Source organism: Cervus canadensis, chromosome 31 (genome assembly GCF_019320065.1).
Source record: "Cervus canadensis isolate Bull #8, Minnesota chromosome 31, ASM1932006v1, whole genome shotgun sequence".
Classification (NCBI taxonomy): Eukaryota; Metazoa; Chordata; class Mammalia; order Artiodactyla; family Cervidae; genus Cervus; species Cervus canadensis.
In genome coordinates this window covers 18,730,920-18,753,374 of record NC_057416.1, presented here as the reverse complement: position 1 = coordinate 18,753,374, position 22,455 = coordinate 18,730,920, and positions in this window count along the sequence as shown.

Sequence of the window (22,455 nt, the reverse complement as noted above, 5' to 3'; positions counted from 1 at the left end):
TCTCCCAAATCTTGTCTCATTCTATTATTAGAGCACTTATTACATTGCATTATAATTAGTTCTTGTCCTGTCTGCTTCCTCTTAGAGAAATTGAATTCCATGAGGTCAGGATCTGTGTCTTGGTCTCCCTGGTGCCCCAGCATGAAGCACAGAGCCTGGCAGACAGCAAACACACGACAGAAAGGGAGAAAATAGCAGAGAGGGATTCAAGAAGGAATATTTGCTTGCTCTTCTTACATTTTGTCTTTGATCACATACTCAGCAATGAGTAAGGTTTAAAAATAAAGTGGTCATTAACAAGAAAACTAAACAATTCTAAATCCTTCCTAATCTTCAGAATATGATTCTATATTATTTCAGTATCTCACTCTTTAACTGCCTCAAAGAGCTGCTCATTTTCTAACACCATCCAGCTGAGCGTATGACAGATGGCTCTGAGATCCACACTGTATTTTTGTGTGTGAACCAGCAAATGTGCTACCAAGTGGCATATGCATGCACATATTAGCAATGCTAGATGCTTCAAGCTTGCAAACAGAGCCTTAACTGAGGAAATGTATGTGCCATGTGAATTTACATAAACACAAAAGCCTTTTATTTAATTCAAAATTTAATACTCATAAATTTACTCATGTATACCTGCCCATTTACATATTTAGTCCCTTTCCTCAGTCAGTCTTATTCAGGTTCCCTTGGTATAACTTTTTTTATGGTGTTTCCCTTTACATGTGCAGGTATACACACACACACACACACACACACACACACACACCTCTGCACTGGAATTTAAAGCCAGAAAGGGGACGATACTGTGCCACCTTCCACTGCCGTTTGCTCCACTGTTCCTCTCTGAGAACACACATTCAGACACACATCTATGCACAAGCACATGCCTGAGTACCACCTCCTCTCTGTCATCTTCCACAGTGACTGCCACCAAAGTGATCTGCCTCGAGCTCAAATATAATCATTGCACTTCCACACCAAAAATCCTACCTCATCAATAATAACTAACTATACACCAGTCATTACCAAACTACCTTCTGCTCACCAATTATGCCAAGATCACTTTGAAAATACTATTTCCACTTTCCAAAATGTCATTATCATACTTATCCTATGAAAAAATATTTTCTGTCCTCTTGATTTCAGGTCAACTGTGAACTTTCCTGAGAAACTTTTCATAACCCTTTCTCCCCTTGCCCACTGAGAGGTTGGATGCCCATCCAACTTGCTCCCCAGGACACTGTGGAGATGTAAATACCTGCTTCATACCACTGTACTATAATTTTTTACATGTATATTTGCCTCAAAGTATTTACGATACTCAAGGACAGGAACTGAATCTTGTTCATCAACTGTATACTTGGCACTTAGAATACTGAGTGAGTTTAGCTCTTTGTTGAATAAGTAAATTACTATATATTGTCCTTTAGCTCTTTGTTGAATAAGTAAATTACTATATATTGTCCACAAAGGATTCATAATAACTTTGTATGAACATACAAGAAATTACAGTTTAAATAAAACAGAAGATATAAATGAAAACTTGGGGATCAGGACTAAGAAGGTCAGCAGATTAGAGGGGGGTTAATCACATACAAAAGGATGCTTGAAACCATGTCAGGTTATTTCCTTAAGTAAGATCAAGCCATTATAGAAGTTTTATATATCCCCCTATTAACCAAGAATTCATTAAGACTCTCAGTTAAAACAAAGGCAGCCATGGCATACTTCCAGAGGGATGAATTTTTACCATCAGAGCAATAATCAGATTTCATAGCTTCAAGGCAGTAAGACAGTGGAAGAAGCACAGGCATAGGAAACAATTGATTGTCCACAATGACTGTGGTCTCTGGGAGGCTGCCCGTCTTAGAAAGGAACAGCCTCCTCTGACCCTCTAGAAAATCCGGAGCAGCTTTCAGAGCAGCGGGTGTCCTGTGATGCACAGGAACAAAGGTTGGCACCATCCATGCCCTAGTTCTGCCTAAAACATATTTTCTAACTCTGATCCATGCCACTAAGCTGTATCATTCAGCCTCAGAATTTTAAGATTAAAGAATTCAGTAGATTGTTATTTTGTCACAAGTATAATATGGCAGAGGTTTGTCATTTTTGCCTCCCTAGAAACTGATCAGCTAGACTAGAAAGGAAGCAAGATCTTGGTTCTTTCTGTGGAAAGACAAGGGGAGGGAGACAGTTCAGGTAGCTAGGGTATGAGCAAGGGACATGACCCTGGCTGACTGGTTACTTCTCAGACTTTGCATCTTTAGAGAGTGGTTCTAAAAACAGAAAAAAAGAGTCAGTCACCGTTCACAGCATGGAAAGCAGAGTAAAAAAATTCAGCAATGCACTAGCAATACTGAAAGCTGAAATATTCTAAGTGGATTATCCCCGTGGCAGAGGGCGTCTGTTGTTCATTCTATCTATTCTTTTTTCATGAGTTCCCTAAAATCTCATGTTTCCTAACTAAAAGTTTTACTGTCAAGGTCTGTAAGATAGCCATTACCTCTAGTTGTCTTCCATTCCTGCCAAAGAAACCTCAAGTTTATGCGTCCATAGCTATTGAAAGGAACGTGCCACACAAAGGAAGAAACCTTACACGATCTAGTCCAGCCCCCTCAGCTTTCAAATGAAGAAAGGGAAGTCAGTGGGAGCTAAGTTACTTGTTCTTGGTCACTATATTCATTAAATAGCATAGATGGACTAGTCTTAATCTACTGGTCGAGCAGACCAGTTCTGCTTGACCAGTAGGTTCTTGCTAGTTTGCTGCCACTACCAGAGTAGTGATATTCTTATGGGAAGGATTCTCTCTCCATTGTTCTAAATTATTATGAGAAAAGACATACTCCATTAGTTCACTTCAAATGTGTTCAAACCCTAGTGACTTCACATCTCTGTATTTTCGGACATGGGGGTATAGAATGAGAGAGATCCGATTTGAACCCAAGCTGTGTTCATTACTAGAATTCAGACATGGGTAGTTACATGAAAACATCATCTGGCACAAATAGACATATACATTGTCAATTTTACTTATTCAACATTTATTGAATACCTATGTGTTAGGTGCTGTGACAGGCAATGAAGATGCAATAATGAGCAAAAGAGAACTTGTTTCAGCCCAGTGGAGCTTACAGTCTCATGGGGGAGACACACACATCCTCAAATAATCACATGCAAAAAAGTCCATACTATGCTAAATGCTGTGAAAGAAATGTGCAGGGTTGGGGATTTAGGAAGAAAGTTGAATTTTTAAGTCAAGCAAAGGAAAATAGAGATTTTTCTACAAGACCTTAGCATTTACAGTACTACTAAGGAAATCTTTTGATTGGTTCCTAAAATGTTCCCTACCCCTTGGTTATTGGCCACTGCCATTATTCTACATTGTGATATGCACTGCACAAAACTAACTGCAGTTACTGGTGACCATTTATATGCTACTCTATTTCTTTATTAAACATATGGGTTATTCATTCACTTTAGACTTCCCCTCTGAAATCTAGCCTTTAAACCACATCCCACAATGAGGATTAAACCCACCCTGTGGTTCAAAAGGATGAACAAATTCTTCACTGTGGCAGCTCTTCCTCATCCATGCTCTGAGAAATAGTTCACACACTCAACCCTCTTTACTTATTTGTGGAAATGAGACAAAGATCCAATGATCTTTCTGTCCAGCTCTTGCTTTCCATCTTCTGGTAAGAGCTTGCATTTACTCATATCCTTGACCAGAGATTGTTCTCCCCTATCAGGAAGGCTAAATACTAAACATATACATTATTTGGGGAGAAATGAACAGAAGAGTTGAACAGGGAAGGGATACTTGAAAATATCTAGAGTTGGCCTCAACTTGTTGAGAGATATCTGTGCTCTAAAATATGTGTTGGTGATAAAACATAAAAGGAAAATAGATTATGTGAACTTCACATAATTTGAATAAAATAAAAGTTTCTAAAAGCAAAAGATCATGAAATAATCATTTACAACTTAAAGGTAAAGTTTCCACTTTACCTTGCACATTAATTACATTAAGAAAACAATATAGTGCATGACTCACACTTTTCCATAAAGAGAAATCCATGAGCCTCCAAAAAGCTACCTGTAGATTATCACTGCTTCTGAGAAGAGAAAAATTAAGTGGTCTGGAACTTTTTTATATAAAATAATTTAAATAAATTAGTATTTCATTTACAATACAAAGTCAGGATTAACAACAGTATGAAACTCAACTCAATTATATAAGCACAGTCAAGGCTTTTGAATCACTTTTAGCAGTGCTCCCCTAACTCATATGACACTGCAAATTATTATAATTCTCAAGTTCAAACTCCAGGCATGAGACAGGAGAAGAATAATGGAGGATGAGAAGTGAATCAAGCTTCAAGCATTTAAGTAAAGAAAACGAATTCTAGAGGAGAAGGAACATAACAGCACAAATTCAGCTTCATGGTTCTACAGTTGAAGTAGTGATACAGAGACTCCTTAAGGGTTTGTCCTACTATGAGAGTTACCAATCAAAATCTCAAAATATTTGGAATTACATATAGACTTTTCTTAGTAAATTCATTCCTAGATACTTGATAAAATATTTGGAAGAGAATGAATTTAATAAATTTCATTTAAGGACTCACTCTGCTATAAGATTTGCATAGAATTTTAATGAAGATGTCAATTTTCTACTTTGTATCTTATACCATTCAAACTGTCAAGCACTTAAGTTTAGAGATATTTCTGTTAAACTAATTTTAAAGAATAAACAAGCCAAGAGACTGCATTAACACTGAATATTAACAGAATGAAAAATAACAACATAGCCTTGTGGTCTATAAAATAAAGGTGACATTTTAATATCACAGGTCTTAAAAACAGGAAATTCAAGATATGTGTTCCACATACACATAGTTTAAGTTTAAAAAACACTAAAAAGAAACTCATAGTTATCATAAAGAACAAAGTAGATGAACATACAGATGGCTAACAAGCATATAAAAAGACACTCAATATCACTAATTATTAGAGAAATGCAAATAAAAACAACAATGAGATATCACCTCACACTTGTCAGAATAGCCATCATTAAAAAGTCTACTAATAACAAGTGTTGGAGAGGATGTGGAGAAAAGGGAACCCTTAATAGCTGGTAGGAATGAAAATTGGCACAGCCCTTATGGAAAAGCATGAAAATTCCTCAAAAAACTAAAAACAGAACTGCCATATGATCCAGCAATCCCACTTCTGAGTATAATATCTGGAAAAAACAAAAACACTAATTCAAAAATATTCATGCACCCCAGTGTTCATAGCAGCACTATTTACAATACCCAAGTCATGGAAGCAACCAAAATGTCCATCAACTGAAGACTGGATTAAGAAGATGTGGTATATACACATATAATGGGATATTACTCACCCATGAAAAATAATGAAATACTGCCATTTGCAGTAATGTGGGTCTTATGCCTAACAAAACAAGTTAAAGACAAATACTATATCACTTATATGTGAAATCTAAAAAATAATACAAACAAATGTATACACAAAACAGAAACAGACTCACAGATAGAAAACAACTTGTGATTACCAAAGGCAGGAGAGAAGAAAAGAGGAAAATTAGGGGTATGGGATTAACAGATACAAAGTACTAGGTATAAAACAGATGAGCCACAAGGATACACTGTAACAGCACAGAGAATTACCTAGCCATTATTTTGTAATAACCTATAATGGAGTATACTCTACAAAAATACTCCATCACTGTGCTATACACCTGAAATTAACACAATATTATAAATCAACTGTACTTCAAAATTAAATATTGACCAAAAAATAACATGTAGAGAAACAACTTCCTAGGAGAAGAAAAATATATTAGCTGAAGGCAGGCTATGAAGTAGACTGCCAACACAGTATGTATAACTTTCTAGTTCTTGGGAAACCTTTAAACCTGTACAGAAGGCATAAAATGATACATATTGGAGCCACTGCAATAAATTTTATATATTTTAAGTGACGGGGGGAGGGCTTCATTTACTTGATATCAGTCAAGATCATCAAATAGGCTTCCGTGCCTTAATATTTCCCTTTGTTACAAGATCCTTAAAGCTGAACCATGTCCATAGTCTGTGAAATATGTCCTGCAGAGCTGACTTCTGAATCAAATCTATTGTGGTCCACTATCTCTAAAACTCCAGCCCCGGTTTTTGAGACCCAGGCATAAAGGAAAAAATACAGTCCTCTCTCACTTTCCCAAGTCTCTTGCAAATTTTCCCTTTGGGCTCCATTTTATAGGAAAGAAACTACCCTATTGTTACAGGTCAGTACAAGGTCAAACCAGAGATTTATTTTGTAAATAGATGTGTGACCCATAAAATGATCTGTTTCACTTTCCAGTGCAAATGTTATTTGAAGTAAAGATAATACATTTGTAATTGATATAGTCTTTTACTCTGCATTGGCTTTGTACATCGGACACTTTGAGACTTCAAGAGAGCGGCTTGCATGCTTCTACTTGCATGCATCCAAGAATCTGGATCAAAATCTACTAGTTAATACTCCTCTCAAGTCTTTGTGACTCTAGGAAGGTAAGGAAGCATTCCTGAAGAAAAAGTCACTGCAACGGTGGAAGAAAAGAAAATTTATGTAATTTATATTCACCTCATTAGATGGCAGCACAACACCCAAAACCAAAGTCTAACATTTTGGTGAGGAATAAGACATCTCTTAGAAGTTGTAGAAGGGAAATAAACGCGGGGAAAGTGAGTATTTACATGAATGCTTTCTATTCTATCTTGAACGCATCAATCAAAAAGCAAATGTAATTTTTAAAAACAGATTGAACATCATGCAAAATTACACTCATATTTTTTCATTCAAAAAAAAAAAGTACTGAACACCAACTAAATGACAAAGACTGTTCTAGATGCTTCAGTTATACATGTGAACAAAGATCTGTGTCTGCCTGGAGCTTAAATTCCAAAAGGAGAAAGGAAGATATTTAATAGAAATGATACATCAGTAAGTTATCTAATATGTTTAAAAAAAACTAATGAACATCTATAGAAAAAATCATAGAGAAGAGGGTAAGGAGGGAACCCATAGTGCTGGGGCAGGAGGTCAGAATGTGATATTACACTGAGAGAGCAGTGACAGTCTCCTTGAGAAAGCGACACTCAGCAAAGGCCAAGGGGATGTGAGGGAATCTGTCATGCTGACAATCAGAAGAAGACTGTTTCAAGCAGACACAGTTTCAACCTGACACAAAGGGCTAGGATGTTGCTGAAACAGAGTGAAAATGAGTAGATGAATAAGAAGTTGAATTAAAGTGAATGAACATGTAGAAACAGGGAGCATATAATACAGAGCCTGCAAGAACCTTGGCTCTGACTGAGTAAAACGGGGACGAGATAGAAGGTTTTGAGCACAGAAGTGACCCAAGTGGAGACAGATTTTCAGAGCATCACTCTAGCTGCTGGAATGACAATAGAGCAGCTAGAAAGTGGGGAAAAGGGGAAAAGCAGGAAGACCAATTAGGAGGCACCTGCATCCTCCATGTGAAGATGACTGTAGCTCAGGCCAGGACTGTAGCAGTGGAGAAGGTAAGAAGCAGTCAGATTCTAGGTGCAGTTTAAACATACACCCAACAGGATATAGACCTTCCAGTCTGGAAGGCTGGCTAGAAAGTGGGAAAAAAATAAGGGTTACAAAAATGAATCCAAAATTTTTAACATCAGCAACTGAAAAGACACAGCTATCATTAAATGAGATGACAAAGGCTGTGGATAAAATAAATTTTGGAAGAAAAAATGGTTCTGAACATGTTGAGTTTAATATTAGACATCAATCCAATCCAAAAAAGAGGATATATGTATGTGTATAGCTGATTCACTTTGCTGTACAGTAGAAACTAACAGTGGAGAAGGCAATGGCACCCACTCCAGTACTCTTGCCTGGAAAACCCCATGGATGGAGGAGCCTGGTAGGCTGTGGTCCATGGGGTCACTCAGAGTCGGACACAACTGATCGACTTCACTTTCACTTTTCACTTTCATGCATTGGAGAAGGAAATGGCAACCCACTCCAGCGATCTTGCATGGAGAATCCCAGGGATGTGGGAGCCTGGTGGGCTTCTGTCTATGGGGTCGCACAGAGTCGGACGCGACTGAAGTGACTTAGCAGCAGTAGCAGCAGAAACTAACACAATATTGTAAAGTAGCTATATGCAAATAAAATTAATTTTAAAGAAAGAAGAAAAAATTAAAATATACATATTTTAGACATCAAAAAAGGAAGGTCAATACTGCATTTGGATATGTTATTAGTCTGGAGTTCAGAAGAATATCCAAACTGGAGATATATAATTGGGAGTCACCAGTATATACATGGTGCTTCCCAGGTGGCACAGTGGTAAAGAATCCTAAAGAGACTCAGATTCGACCCCCTGGGTTGTGAAGATCCCCTGGAGAAGGAAATGGCAACCCACTCCAGTATTCTTGGCTGGAAAATTCCATGGACAGAGGAGTCTCGTGGGTGACAGTTGATGGGGTTGCAGAGTTGGACACAACTGAGCACATACAGAGAGTGTATACATGATATTTAAAGTCATATCACTGGATGAGATCATGGGTAGAAAGAGCATAGAGAAAGAAGAGAATCAAGGTCTGAGCACTGGTGTACACTAAAATTAAACTCGGAGGAACTGTCAACTAAGGAGGCTGAGGAAAAAAGATAAGTAAGATTGGATGAAACCCAAGAAGATACGGTATTTGGTGTCAATACGAAAAAGAAAATGTGCTGTTTAACAATGATGCAAGAAGTGGAACCAGAAGAATGCCTGTCATTTAGGTTTTTAAGATGAGGAAATAATACCATACTAGAAAGCCAGAGGGAGGCACGGAAGTCATCATGATCACTGACCATGAAACTTAGGCAGTAGGAAGAGGAGTGAGCACACAGGAGTGCAAAGGGTATTAAAAGGAAGGTAAGATGAATGACTGGAAGGTACCAGTGGAGTTGGGAGACTTATGGGGGCAGGATACAGGACTGGAAAGAGAGGGAATGGCGCTCGCTGCATGGGATGCATGGGACTGAGAACATAGAGAAACCACAGCTATAGTAACAGGTTGCTGAAGGAATGAGTGACCAAGCCAGGGTTTGATAACTCTGTGACAACAAATCAGCATCATCTGGATGAGGCCATAAATACACCCGTTCTTAGAAACGTCACTCTAGAAATGATCTGGAAAATAAACAGAGCTTGATGATACAGCAAGATCAGTGAACTGTCACAGGTTAAGAGGTGGAAGTTCCTGTAATGAGACAAAAGCCAACAGTGACATTGAGGTAAAACATCCACAGACACGACTATTAGGATGCACTAGTGTCAGGCAAAGCTTTCATGACAGTTAAGAACCTTGATCCTGTATTGAAAGAGTCTTCATGTTAAAAGAGGAAATACTGAAGACGCAATTTGCTACATTTGTACCCTTGCTCATTAGTGACCATTTTAAATAGCAGCCCCATAGATAAATGATAAAATGTTTGCAAACTTATGTAACAATAAATGTAGCATCTCCTCTAGATCAAAAGCATCTTCCTACTAATCAGAGGTCTACTTGATTTTTTAATAAAAATTTCCCACCTTGAGTTATATCTAAACCATATCTAAACCTGCTATTTTATATGTATCTTTTCTTCAGTAGTGATTCACAGCCTCTCTGTTGAAATACAAACCTAGAAAGAATTTCTGTTCCTTTATTCTCAATTTTTTATACAACAGTAGTCCATTTTTAGAGATGACAGAGATTATCACTTAAGCAGTCCCCCTGGTTAATAGCACAAGGTCATTAATATTTAGTATATAATTTCTTATGATTGATATATTTTAAAACTTCAAATATTTACTTTTTTCAAAAATACTCCTATGGATGTGAATTATTTGTCAGACAGTTTTCAGCCACACTTTAGTATAAGATGGATTGTGCCATGAATTACTTGGAGCACACATGAGAATGAGACCTTGCCTTTGATGGGAATGAAGTTGTTTGTACCCATCTGACCCCTCCCCCTCACCATCTTCATGTTTCTTCCAGGGAATGAATCCCCATTTTTCAATTGCACTGTTGAGACAGAGATGTTAAGTATCCTATTAATGTTGAAGGATGGGTGGTTGAATATTTCAGTTACTTACATGTTACTTGGTAATTTTAGGTTGACCCACTGGATCTGGTGTCCCAAAGAAGACTTAGGTTTCCCTGACCCTTTGGGCCTAGGACAGGTTGAGTCTTTGAATTTATGACTTTCTGGGGTTAGAACAATAGAGGTTCTTCAGAAGGTTAACACTCCTCTCTTTTTTATTACCTTCCCCTACCCTAGTTTCAGTTTCTCATCTTTCACTTCTGTTTTCTCTCTGTGCTCTCTTAGCCTCCCTGCACGTTTCTATGTAAGAGCCGGGTGTTTGAACAACATGAAGGTGGTCTACCCAACAAGTTGTTAGTGTGACTTAGAGCTCTGCTATCAACAGAACGTTGTGATGAAAGACACTAGTCAATACAGTTCTGTGCTTCACTGGTTTCCTAATTGACCAGGCAATAATTCAAACGGTAATCACCTGATTTCATCGCTACTCAACATGCCTTGAAAGCAGTACTCAGGTGAATTTCTTTTTGCAGTGGCTATCTTAAACTGTTAAACAGCTTGTGGGGTCTGGCACTATGCACATAAAATATTCTTGTTTCCGGTCTCAAGGTTTCCTGAGTTTCTGATTAAAAGTATATGAGGAAGATGGAATCTTATGTATAAAATGACTCTGCAAAAATTTTGTCATATCAATAACAATGAAATTTTCATGTTAGTCCAAATTAATTTTAGACTCAAGAAACAGAATGTATGAAGGATATCACTGATGTGTTTTGAGAATGAAGTAGCATATATAGTAGTAATATCAACTTAGACATACATCTAAAAATACAACTAAACGTTAGAAGTCTACCAGCTCTTTGAAGATTTATTTTGTTGTAGAAGCTTTAAATTTTTATTTTCTTTTGTTAGTTAAATGTAAGTAATTATAATAATCATATTGCTTATGGGAAATGTGGAAAAGAAAGTAAAATAAAATGAAGGTTAAGGGGATAATGTTGTTGTTTAGTTCTAACTAATCAATGCTGTTCATTTGGAAGAAGAGTAATCTCCAATCTATTAGGTAGTTTCTATGTTTAAAAGGTTCTAACTCTTTCTGTATTAAAAAGAATAAAACAATGCCTTCAATGGAGATTTTTGCCTTCAAATTTTCTCATCAATCTGAACCTGATCTTTTATGTTTCTTATAATCTGTCTTTGATTAGAAGAGGAAGAATTCTGTCCAAAAAGTCCTCATTTACCTGAGATGCCCAAATATCTGTGGGCTTCCTCTAATGCTAACATTGGAAGAATAAAACATGCAGAACCTACAAAAATTCAGAGAGACCTAACTAAACCTCTTCCCAAGTTTCCTCAATACCCATTAAAGCCTGAGGCCAACTGAGGTCTTACACTAATGTCAGAAGACCCAACTGCCCGGGGAATAATCATTCCCTGTACCAGTCCCTACAACACAAGTATCTTGCCAGTTCAGAAACCTAATGAGTAGGGATGAGGATTAGTCCAGGGCTTGAGAGCTATTAACAATGTAGTTATTTACCATTTCCTAGTTTTTCTAAACCCAACACCCTTTTATCACAAGTTCCATCGACACAAAATGGTTCACTGTTGTGGACTCTGACTCAGTCCTTTTCAGCATCCCTATAGACCCCAATAGCCAACATCTATTTGCCTTTACTTGCAACAATCCAATACACCTGCACAGTCATGCCTCCAGGGTTCATCTTAGTTTAAACACTTCTTGTTTATCCCAAGAGCTCCAACATGATGTAAGTACCCTCCAGTCCCCCAGGAAATGGACCCTTCTGCAGTAGGTAGATGACCCCTTGTGGTGCTCAGTTAACAAACAGGCATCCATAAAGGACTCAATCTATTGGAGTCCATCTATTCTATATTGCAACAGTTAGCTGAAAAAGGACATAAAGTCTCTAAGGAAAAATTGCAATTATTTTTAGATGTGATCTAGGGCATAATCCAAAATCTGAAGGAATCTAGCTATCTCCAAAAATAATTCAACTAATCCAAGAATTCCCCTAGGCCCTTAACTAAGCAACAGCTTTGTGGATTCCTAGGCCTAATTGGTTATTGTACAGTTTGTGTTACTAATTTTCTCTGCCGCTTCCCCACTCTAAGAACTTACTAAAATTTCAGTCCCTGAACCCCTTCCTTGGGAGGATAAACATGACTAGGCCTTTATAAGGCTAAAAGAAACACCTGCCCTAAGGCTACTCAACTATTCAAAGCCTTTCACCTTAGTTCAGTTCAGCTCAGTCACTCCATTGTGTCCAACTCTTTGCGACCCCACAGACTGCAGCACACCAGGCCTCTCTGACCATCACCAACTCCTGGAGTTTACCCAAACTCATGTCCATTGAGTCGATGATGCCATCCAACCATTTCATCCTCTGTTGGCCCCTTCTCCTCCCGCCTTCAATCTTTCTCAACATCAGGGTCTTTTCAAATGAGTCAGTTCTTTGCATCAGATGGCCAAAGTACTAGAGTTTCAGCTTCAGCATCAGTCCTTCCAGTGAATACTCAGGACTGATTTCCTTTAGGATGGACTGGTTGGATCTCCTTGCATTCCAAGGGACTCTCAAGAGTCTTCTCCAACACCACAGTTCAAAAGCATCAATTCTTCGGCATTCAGCTTTCTTTATACTGCAACTCTAACATCCATACATGACTACTGGAAAAACCATAACCTTGACTAGATGAACCTTTGTTGGCAAAGTAACGTCTCTGCATTTTAATATGCAGTCTAGGTTGTTCATAACTTTTCTTCCAAGGAGTAAGGGTGTTTTAATTTCATGGCTGCAGTCACCATCTGCAGTGATTTTGGAGCCCCAAAAAATAAAAGTCTGTTACTGTTTCCACTGTTTCCCTATCCACTTGCCATGAAGTGATGGGACCAGACAACATGCTCTTAGTTTTCTGAGTGTTGAGTTTAAAACCAACTTTTTCACTCTCCTCTTTCACTTTCATCAAGAGGCTCTTTAGTTCCTCTTCACTTTCTGCCATAAGGGTGGTGTCATCTGCATATCTGAGGTTATTGATATTTTCTCCTGGCAATCTTAATTCCAGCTTGTGCCACATCCAGCCCAATGTTTCTCATGATGTACTCTGCATAGAAATTAAATAAGTAGGGTGACAATATACAGCCTTGAAATACTCCTTTCCTTATTTGGAATCAGTCTGTTGTTCCATGTCCAGTTCTAACTGTTGCTTCCTGACCTGCATACAGGCTTCTCAAAAGGCAGGTCAGGTGGTCTGGTGTTCCCATCTCTTTCAGAATTTTCCAGAGTTTGTGGTGATCCACACAGTCAAAGGTTTTGGCATAGTCAATAAGGCAGGAATAGATGTTTTTCTGGAACTCTCTTGCTTTTTCGATGATCCAGCAGATGTTGGCAATTTGATCTCTGGTTCCTCTGCCTTTTCCAAAACCAGTTTGAACATCTGGAAGTTCATGGTTCACATACTGTTGAAGCCTGGTTTGGAGAATTTTGAACATTACTTTACTAGCGTGTGAGATAACTGCAATTGTACAGTAGTTTGAGCATTCTTTGGCATTGCCTTTCTTTGGGATTGGAATGAAAACTGACCTTTCCAGTCCTGTGGCCACTGCTGAGTTTTCCAAATCTGCTGGCATATTGAGTACAGCGCTTTCACAGCATCATCTTTTAGGATTTGAAATAGCTCAACTGGAATTTCATCACCTCCACTAGCTTTGTTCATAGTGATGCTTCCTAAGGCCAACTTGACCTTGCATTCCAGGATGTCTGGCTCTAGCTGAGTGATCATACCATCATGGTTATCTGGGTCAGGAAGATCTTTTTTGTACAGCTCTTTTGTGTATTCTAGCCACCTCTTCTTAATATCTTCTGCTTCTGTTAGGTCCATACCATTTCTTTCCTTTATTCAGCCCATCTTTGCATGGAATGTTCCCTTGGTATCTCTAATTTTCTTGAAGAGATCTCTAGTCTTTTCTAGTCTACTGTTTTCCTCTATTTCTTTGCACTGATCACTGAGAAAGGCTTTCTTATCTCTCCTTGCTATTCTTTGGAACTCTGCCTTCAAATGGGCATATCTTTCCTTTTCTCCTTTGCTTTTCACTTCTCTTCTTTTCACAGCTATTTGTAAGGCCTCCTCAGACAGCCATTTTGCTTTTTTGCATTTCTTTTTCTTGGGGATGGTCGTGATCCCTGTCTCTTGTACAATGTCACGAACCTCTGTCCATAGTTCATCAGGCATTCTGTCTATCAGATCTAATCCCTTGAATCTATTTCTCACTTCCACTGTATAATCGTAAGGGATTTGATTTAGGTCTACCTGAATGGTCTAGTGGTTTTCCCTACTTTCTTCAATCTAAGACTGAATTTGGCAATAAGGAATTCATGATCTGAGCCACAGTCAGCTCCTGGTCTCGTTTTTGCTGACTGTATACAGCTTCTCCATCTTTGGCTGCAAAGAATATAATCAATCTGATTTCAGTGTCGACCATCTGGTGATGTCCATGTGTAGAGTCTTCTCTTGTGTTGTTGGAAGAGGGTGTTTGCTATGACCAGTGGATTCTCTCGGCAAAACTCTATTAACCTTCATCCTGCTTCATTCTATACTCCAAGGCCAAATTTACCTGTTACTCCAGGTGTTTCTGACATCCTACTTTTGCATTCCAGTCCCCTATAATGAAAAGGACACCTTTTTTGGGTATTAGTTCTAGAAGGTCTTGTATGTCTTCATAGAACCGTTCAACTTCTTCAGCATTACTGGCTGGGGCATAGACTTGGATTACCATGATATTGAATGGTTTGCCTTGGAAACAAACAGAGATCAGTCTTTAGTTTTTTAGATTGCATCAAATTACTGCATTTCGGACTCTTCTGTTGACTATGAAGGCTACTCCATCTCTTCGAAGTGATTCTTGCCCATAGTAGTAGATACAGTGGTCATCTGAGTTAAATTCACCCATTCCAGTCCATTTTAGTTTGCTGATTCCTAAAACGTCAGTGTTCACTCTTGCCATCTCCTGCTTGACCAGGTCCAATTTGCCTTGATTCATGGACCTAACCTTCCAGGTTCCTATGCAATATTGCTCTTTACAGCATCAGACTTTGCTTCTATCACCAGTCACATCCACAACTGGGTGTTGTTTTCGCTTTGGCTCCGTCTCTTCATTCTTTCTGGAGTTATTTCTCCACTGATCTCTAGTAGTATATTGGGCACCTACTGATCTAGCAAGTTCATCTTTCAGTGTCCTATCTTTTTGCTTTTTCATACTGTTCATATTGTTTCACCTTAATTTGTGCACAAAAGAGATAATCAAGCCCTGGGGATGCTCACAGGAAGGCAATACACAGAAACCTACTGCCTATTACAGCATACAGCTTGATTCAGTTGCTCTTTCCTATCCCAACTGCCTTAAGCTGCAGCTGCAAGCTGAGTAGAGGCCTCAGCAGTTTTAACCCTATGAAATGATATTTATTTATAAATTCTACATACTCACTTTCCAAAGTCTTCTGAATTGACTCAGCATTTCTCTGCAAGCTGACTAATGTCTTCTGAAATCCATCTGCAGAACCATCTAATCTACATCTTAAATGCTGCAACGTTCTTAATGCCACTAATGCTGCTACACTGTCACCCCTGCCTGACCAAGGTGAACCCTACAACCATGATGTAATAATGACTAACCTTGGTTTAATTCTGTTTGTTTGTAGGTTACACTGTAAAAATGAAAAAGGGAATTTCCACTATCTATGCTGTCACTACCCAGTTTCAAATAGTTGAGAAGCCTACCACAGCTAAATCAGCCCAACAAGCAGAGCTCCATGCCCTTCCTAGAGCAAATCAGTTATCAGAAGGATAAACTGTTAATTTTGTGATGCCATGGAGACAATCAAATGGCTGGGTCAAGTAAACAATGAAATATATAGGTCTCTAAATGTAGGTTAGAGATATGATTTGGAGTTTTGGCATATAGACAGTATGGAGAAAAAATAAAAGTTCCAGATCACATTAAGTCAAGTGGAAGAGGAAAAGTTATCTAAAGAGAGGAAACAAGATGCTCGGTAAGAAATCAGTAAAGTTTTTTATCACACAGAGCAATAAAAGAGCATTTCTAGGAGGAAGCAATTGTGTTGTGTGTTTTTGAGCAGCCAAATAAGATGAGAGCTAAAAATATTGGTTAAATTTGAAGACATGGGTATCCACAGTCACTTTAGGATGACTTCAAGAGCAACAGGGACAGATATGAGACTGGAGTGAATTGAAGAGTGAAAGATGAAGTAGAGAGTAGAGAAAAGATGTAGAGACAACTTTGGTAGACACCATTAGTTGACTACCCAATAGCTATTTCCCCAATGCTAATAGAATCCCACTTTTTCAGTGATATCTGAGTGGTCAAATCCCTTAAGGGTGTGAACTGATATTGTCCAAATTAATCATTGCATCTCATTCACCTTACCACATGATTGGTTTAGCCAACACATTTTATACATTCTGGCCAATATCTTCCTCCTAGTTTTAACTTGAAGTGAAAGAAAGTGAAAGTCCCTCAGTCGTGTCTGATGATTTGCGATCCCATGGACTATACAGTCCATGGAATTCTCTAGGCCAGAATACTGGAGTAGGTGGGTAGCCTTTCCCTTCTCCAGGGGATCTTCCTAACCCAGGGATCAAACCCAGGTCTCTGGCAGGATAATACTAACATTCTAAATAAAATATTCCCTAGGTAGCAAAATAGCTTTGATTTGGGGGTGTTATTTCAACACTCTAGTATTGATCATGAGCAATTACCCTACTTAACCTAAAAAATAACTTACTATCTATCATAATAGTTATAATTGTTACAGTTTGTTGCTAACTTGCTATATGCCAGACATTGTACAGTTGCACAGCTGTACAATGTAGATTGTACAGCTCTATGTATAATATTTCAGTTAAACTCCCAACAAACTTGTCAGGCACAGTTACTTTTATTTTTCAAGACAGAGAAATGAAGTAAAATAGCCAAAGTCACAATCAAATGAGTGGGAGAAGCAATCAGTGACTTATTCAGCCCGTCAGAATTGTTCATTCCCTACAGAATAGAGTACATGTTCTCCTGCATCTATTAAAGAGGTGTTTTACCCTGTGCTCGTCTACACTTGCCTGTTTTCTTCGTTGCTCACACCTGCCCTTTTGATTCCATTGGCTTTCAGCCAACTATTACACATGAAGATTAAACATGTTGATTCTACTAAGCTGACCCTACTGGAATGATAAGCTTTCTCTAAGATACTGGAAAAAGAGGTTGTATTATTTAAAGGCCGACCATAATGAAAAATAGTAATTAAATATTTTATTACCATACAACTTTACCTTCAACCAAAGGAAAGAATTCACTGTATATCTGTAAGTGTTAGTTGCTCAGTCGTGTCCAACTCATTGCGACCCCCATGGACTGTAGCCCACCAGACTCCTCCATCCATGGGATTCTCCAGGAAAGAATACTGGAGTGGGTTGCCATGCCCTTCTCCAGGGGATCTCCCCAACCAAGAGATCAAACTCGCATCTCTTATGTCTCCTGCATTGGCAGGGGGTTCTTTACCACTAGCACCATTTGGGAAGCCCAGATAGAAAGTATAAAGGGCACTAAAGGTCTACTAGAGAGTTTGACTGTTATTCATAGCAATGTTCTTATTGAAAGTTTCTACATATGGTGTAGGAATGATATGATTATATGTGAATGTAGTAAGGATAGTGGTTTTGAATAAATTCGAAGGGGAAACACAGGAGTTAGGGAGACTGGTTATCCTGCTACTTCCAAAATCCAGAAAAGACTTGGTGAGCCTCAGAAATCTGTCTTTTTCACAATTTCCTCATGATTCTTCTGCACCTAAATTTGAGGGAAAATATGCATAAGGGAAATTCTTCTCTGGTATCAAATATTAGGAGAAAAAGAAGACTAAGGTTAATTAAAGTATCAGTGTACCACGTCCTGTGCAGATATTTAAAACACATTATTTTATTTAATCCTCACAACACCCTATGATGTCCATATTATCCTCACCTCTAGTTAACTGTCTTGCCCAAGGACATAGAGATAATAAGCAGGAGAGTCAAAATTTAAATGCAAGTTTTCCTAGTGAACAAAGAAACAAAATCCCAGATAGTGTAGAACCAGCTTACAAAAAAGGTACTTAGAAGGATATTAAAGGAAAGGTAATACATGTGCTTTGTTTTCTCTTTCTGGTAAGAGATTCCTATGATCATTTTACATACACACACACACAAAAACTTCCTCGCGTAGTTTGAGTTCCGGTTGGGGCTTCCCTGGTGGCTCAGAGGTTAAAGAGTCTGCCTGCATTGCGGGAGACTTGGGTTTGATCCCTGGGTTGGGAAGAACCCCTGGAGAAGGAAATGGCAACCCACTCCAGTATTCTTGCCTGAAGAATCCCATGGACGGAGGAGCCTGGTAGGCTACAGTCCACGGGGTCGCAAAGAGTTGGACACGACTGAGTGACTTAACTTTCACTTTTCACTAACCACCATGAGAAAACTCAGATGGAGCTTAAGCTTTAAAAGTTGTCTATGCTATAAGATTTAAAATACCTGTAGTTTTACTCACATTTCTTTTTAAAGTTGTTTATGAGATGTCTCAATTTGATTGTGGACAATTACAGGTACAGTTAGATAACCCAAGAGTACATTTATTGGTTATGTTCCAGCTATACAGACCTTCAGAGGCGCAAGGAGAATGACATCCATCACAAAGGTAAATCCTGTCAGGGCACAAACCATTCTGCTTAAGCAGCACTGTTAATGAATTTACTTCAGGGATTGTTGCATGTGCCCACTCAAGCCAGGGGTCAGTTAAGTTTTCAGTGCATTTGGGAAGTAAATCTCCTATCTTGAAATAAAAAGTTGTCTTAAGTTATTAGCATAGATGAGTCTGCTGGTGAGATCTTTTTGTGATTAGGGACAGATCTGATTTAGATTAGCCCTAGAACATGTCATGCAAAGATGGGCACAATAAAGGACAGAAACAGCAAGGACCTAACAGAGGCAGAATAGATTAAGAAGAGGTGGTAAGAATACATGGAAGAACTATACAAAAAAGGTCTTAATGACCCAGATTAGCCATGATGGTGTGGCCACTCACCTAGAGTCAGACATCCTGGAATTCGAAGTCAAGTGGGCTTAGGAAGCATCACTACAAACAAAGCTAGTGGAGGTGATGGAATTCCAGTTGAGCTATTTCAAATTCTAAAAGATGATGCTGTGAAGGTGCTGCACTCAACATGTCAGCAAATTTGGAAAACTCAGCAGTGGCCACAGGACTGGAAAAGCTCAGTTTTTTCATTCCAATCTCAAAGAAGGGTAATGCCAAAGAATGTTCAAACTACTATACAATTGCTCTCATTTCACAGGCTAGCAAGGTAATGTTCAAAATCCTTCAAGGTAGGCTTCAGCAATACATGAACCAAGAACTTCCAGATGAACCAGCTGGGTTTATAAAAGGCATAGGAATGAGAGATCAAATTGCCAACATTTGTTGGATCACAGAGAAACCAACAGAATTCCAGAAAAACATCTACTTCTGTTTCATTGACTATGCTAAAGCCTTTGACTGTGTATATCAAAACAAACTGTGAACAACTCTTAAACAGATGGGAATACCAGACCACCTTAGCTGTCTCCTAAGAAACCTGTGGGTAGGTCAAGAAGCTGCCATTAGAACCTTACAGGGAACAACAGACTGGTTCAAAATTAGGAAAGGAGTATGACAAGGCTATATATTGTCACCCTGCTTATTTAACTTCTATGCAGACTACATTGTGCAAAATACAAGGCTATATGAATCACAAGCTCGAATCAAGATTGCTGGGAGAAATATCAACAACATCAGATATGCAGCTGATACCACTCTATAATGGCAGAAAGTGAAGAGGAACTAAAGAGCCTCTTGATGAGGGTGAAAGAGGAGAATGAAAAAGCATAGCATCCAGTCCCATCACTGCATGGCAAAGAGATGGGGAAAAATTGGAAACAGTGACAGATTTTATTTTGGGGGGCTCCAAAAATCACTGCGGATGGTGACTGCATCAATGAAATTAAAAGATGCATGCTCCTTGGAAGAACAGCTATAACAAACTTAGACAGTGTATTAAAAAGCAGAGACATCACTTTGCTGACAAACATCAATATAGTGAAAGATATGGGTTTTCCAGTAGTCATGCACAGACGTGAACATTGGACCATAAAGAAGGCTGATAACCGAAGAATTAATGCTTTTGAATTGTGGTGCTGGAGAAGACTCTTGAGAGTCCCTCAGATAGCAAGAAGATAAAACCAATCAATCCTAAAGGAAATCAATCCTGAATATTTATTGGAAGGCCTGATGTGAAGCTTAAGCTCCAATACTTTGGCCATCTGACATGAAAAGCCAACTCACTGGAAAAGACCTTGATACTGGGAAAGATTGAGGGTGGAAGGAGAAGGGGTCAACAGAGGATGAGATGGTTGGATGGCATCACCAACAAAATGGACATGAATTTGAGCAAACTCTGGGAGCTAGTGAAGGACAGCGAAGCCTGGCGTGCTGCAGTCCATGGAGTGGCAAAGAAGGGGACATGACTTAGCCAATGAACAATCCCAAGAATGTGGGGGTGCAAATGATTTGCATATGGATTTGTGTGTAACTGGGCAATACAGTTATAATCAAGGAAGGTAAAACAAGGCATTGGGTGTTCTGGCTGTAAAAGTTGGACTGTGAATGACCTCTAAGGGTGGCTGATTGTAGTTTACTATGATTGGAAATAGAAGAAAAATTGATTACAGGGGAACTTTAGTATCCTAAAGGCATCACTATCCTAGGGCATCCCTTGTGGCTCAACTGGTAAAGAATCCACCTGCAATGTGGAAGACCTGGGTCTGATCCCTGGGTTGGGAAGATCCCCTGGAGCAGGGAAAGGCTACCCACTCCAGTATTCTGGCCTGGAGAATTCCACAGAATGTACAGTCCATGGGGTCGCAAAGAGTTGGACATGGCTAAGCAACTTTCACTTAGTATCCCAGCCTGTTCAAAGTTTTTGGTAAGTCCAGTAGTCTAAGAGTTTACCCTTCTTAGCAATGTCCTGGGAGATATGGATGATGGTATTATCTTTCAAGGCCAAGTTAAAGGAAAGAAAAAAATAAAGAGTATGTAGAAAGTGAAGAGGAACTAAAAAGTCTTTTGATGAAAGTGAAAGAGGAGAGTGAAAAAGTTGGCTTAAAGCTTAACATTCAGAAAACTAAGATCATGGCATCTGGTCCCATCACCTCATGGGAAACAGATGGGGAGACAGTGGAAACAGTGTCAGACTTTATTTTGGGGGGCTCCAAAATCACTGCAGATGGTGATTGCAGCCATGATATTAAAAGATACTCACTCCTTGGAAGGAAAGTTATAACCAACCTAGATAGCACATTAAAAAGCAGAGATATTACATTGCCAACAAAGGTCCGTCTGGTCAAGGCTATGGTTTTTCCAGTGGTCATGCATGGATGTGAGAGTTGGACTGTGAAGAAAGCTGAGTACTGAAAAATTGATGCTTTTGAACTGTGGTGTTGGAGAAGACTCTTGAGAGTCCCTTGGACTGCAAGGAGATCCAACTAGTCCATCCTAAAAGAGATCAGCCCTGGGTGTTCATGGGAAGGACTGATGCTGAAGTTGAAACGCCAATACTTTGGCCACCTCATGCAAAGAGTTGACTCATTGGAAGAGACCCTGATGCTGGAAGGGATTGGGGGCAGGAAGAGAAGGGGACTACAGAGGATGAGATGGCTGGATGGCATCACCGACTCGATGGGCATGAGTTTGAGTAAACCCCTGGAGTTGGTGATGGACAGGGAGGCCTGGCGTGCTGTGATTCATGGGGTCGCAAAGAGTCGAACACGACTGAGCAACTAAACTGAACTGAACTGAGTCTTGATTCAGTGTCTTAGGTGGAAGCAGTCTATTTTTGTGACAGCTACTTCTCTTCTTCAACAATTTGATTTGGAGACTTCCAGAATTTAAACCAAACCAGATGTCAGGTAGGAGAAGGCAATGGCAGCCCACTCCAGTACTCTTGCCTGGAAAATCCCATGGACGGAGGAGCCTGTTAGGCTGCAGTCCATGGGGTCGCAAAGAGTCAGACACAACTGAACGACTTCACTTTCACTTTTCACTTTCATGCACTGGAGAAGGAAATGGCAAACCACTCCAGTGCTCTTGCCTGGAAAATCCCAGGGACAGGGGAGCCTGGTGGGCTGCCATCTATGGGGTCGCACAGAATCTGCCACAACTGAAGCATCTTA